This window comes from Palaemon carinicauda, chromosome 18 (genome assembly GCF_036898095.1).
Source record: "Palaemon carinicauda isolate YSFRI2023 chromosome 18, ASM3689809v2, whole genome shotgun sequence".
In the NCBI taxonomy this organism is placed as follows: Eukaryota; Metazoa; Arthropoda; class Malacostraca; order Decapoda; family Palaemonidae; genus Palaemon; species Palaemon carinicauda.
In genome coordinates this window covers 15,775,688-15,778,187 of record NC_090742.1, presented here as the reverse complement: position 1 = coordinate 15,778,187, position 2,500 = coordinate 15,775,688, and the positions used below count along the sequence as shown (strand labels likewise).

Below are 2,500 nucleotides of genomic sequence, written 5' to 3'. Positions count from 1 at the left end.
GGAATAATAAAATATCTTAAAAACTGCAACAACACCAAAATAAATATTTCCAATAAAACTATAAAAACTATAACAAAACAAGAAAGAGAGAAATTAGATAGAATAGCGTGCCCGAGTGTACCCTCAAGCAAGAGAACTCTAACCCAAGAACAGTGGAAGACCATGGTACAGAGGCTATGGCACTACCCAAGACTAGAGAACACTGGTTTGATTTTGGAGTATCCTTCTCCTAGATGATCTGCCTACCATAGCTAAGGTGTCTTTTCTACCCTTACCAAGAGGAAAGTAGTCACTGAACAATTACAGTGCAGTAGCTAACCCCTTGAGAAAAGAAGAATAGTCTGGCATATTCTTTACAGATTCTCCTCTGTCCTCATATACCTAACAACACTGAGATTACAAAACAATTCTTCTCTTCACCAAAGGGGTTAACTACTGCACTGTAATTGTTCAGTGGGTACTTTCCTCTTGGTAAGGGTAGAAGAGCCTCTTTAGCTATGGTAAGCAGCTCTTCTAGGAGAAGGCACTGCAAAATCAAACCATTGTTCTCTAGTCTTGGGTAGTGCTATATCATCTGTACCATGGTCTTCCACATTCTTGGGTTAGAGTTCTCTTGCTTGAGGGTACGCTCGGGCACATTATTCTATCTAATTCCTCTCCCTCTTGTTTTGTTAAAGTTTTTATAGAGTACAGTATATAGGAAACATTTATTTTAATGTTGTTACTATTATTAGAATATTTTATTTTTCCTTGTTTCCTTTTCTCACTGTGCTATTTTCCCTGTTGGGGCCCCTGGGCTTATGGCATCCTGCTTTTCCAACTAGGGTTGTAGCTTAGCAAATAATAATAATAATAATAATAATAATAATAATAATAATAATAATAGATAATATGGTATTTGAACAGAATACATTTCCGTACTTGAAAGCTTTCAAAGTATCATCAATACAAAATATGTAAATACGTAAATTTAGAATCAGAAATAAACATACATATTACTATGTAACCATATTACAAACACATGTACATGTTTCATCATGTACTGAATACATAAACATGAGGAAAATCAACATAATGTTATTGCTTTTATTTGAAGAGTAGCGTTCGATTCCAATATGAGGTAAAAATTTATACATATAGATACTAATTAGCTAGCGTAAATAGACCAATAAATATCCCATGATTTGTATAAATAAACTCATAGTCAATTAATTTTATGGACCAAATCCAACGCATTTATCGTGAAGTTTAATGTACAATTAATAATACGATGTAATCTATTTGGACCTTTCACATATTTATTTGTTAGTTTTTTTCCTTTTCTATCTGTACTAACACTAACAGGATTAATGGAAAAGAGAGAGAGAGAGAGAGAGAGAGAGAGAGAGAGAGAGAGAGGAGAGAGAGAGAGAGAGAGAGAGAGAGAGAGAGAATTCAATACTTCATATTGAGAAAAGTAACGTGTAAGAAAAAGTAGATATGATTTATTCAGAGAGAGAGAGAGAGAGAGAGAGAGAATTCAATACTTCATATTGAGAAAAGTAACGTGTAAGAAAAAGTAGATATGATTTATTCAGAGAGAGAGAGAGAGAGAGAGAGAGAGAGAGAGAGAGAGAGAGAGAGAGAGAGAGAGAGAATATTGTATTAGATTCAGTACGTCAGATAGCTACGACATTAATATCAGCCTCGTTCACGTCGGACATTGAAGTTAAATGAATTTATCGTTTGGGCTTCCTTGCAAGAGTTCATAGACCGAGGCCTCGACTGGTTGACGATCCAGCCAATTGTAATTAACACAACGTAAACTTCAAGTCCAATATACCATGGCCTGTTTAAAGTATCAGATTGTCACTGTCTGAAATTCGTTATTGCCTAGCAGGTCTTCCTATTGGTCCTATTCAGCCTCCCTATTGGCTATACTGAATCATACTACTTGTAGTCCTACGCGGTCCTATTTACCTTATTAAGCCTTCCTACTGGTCTCAACAGGACCTCTTACTACCCATGAAGTCTTATTAAACCTTCCTCATTTTCGTAAAGAATTAATCACTACCTATAAAGACCCTGACTTCTAGACTGTAATGAGTATTTCTACTGTCTTCCATAATAGTCTTATTGGTAGTCCTCTACCTGCTTAACCTAACAGAACCTTTATTCTGATCTTCGTATTGACTCCACTAGATTAAAGTCCTATGTATAGCCTACAGTAGAGCTATCTACAGGCCTACAGTAGAGCTATCTATGCATAGTCCTACAGCATAGCCTATCTATGTATAAACCTACAGTAGAGCTATTTATGTATAGACCTACAGTAGAGCTATTTATGTATAGACCTACAATAGAGCTATCTATGTATAGACTTACAGTACAGCTGATCCCTATATAGGCTAACATTATAGCCTATGTATAGGCCTATATAGCCTATCTATGTATAGGCCTATATAGCCTATCTATGTATGGGCCTATATAGCCTATCTATTATAGGCCTACAATATAGCCT

The 2,500-nt window shown here is 35.6% G+C and overlaps 3 protein-coding genes across 3 annotated transcripts in view; 1 reads left to right on the top strand and 2 right to left on the bottom strand.

Annotated features, from left to right (window-relative positions):
- Positions 1-2,500, top strand: part of LOC137657634 (YTH domain-containing protein 1-like) — a 165,040-nt gene that overhangs the window by 7,212 nt on the left and 155,328 nt on the right. The gene's annotated exons all lie outside the window — the stretch shown is intronic.
- Positions 1-2,500, bottom strand: part of LOC137657972 (mitochondrial Rho GTPase-like) — a 65,349-nt gene that overhangs the window by 3,561 nt on the left and 59,288 nt on the right. The window lies entirely within an intron of this gene.
- The window catches only part of Bka (FCF1 rRNA-processing protein Bka), a 242,981-nt gene that overhangs the window by 239,861 nt on the left and 620 nt on the right, over positions 1-2,500 (bottom strand). The window lies entirely within an intron of this gene.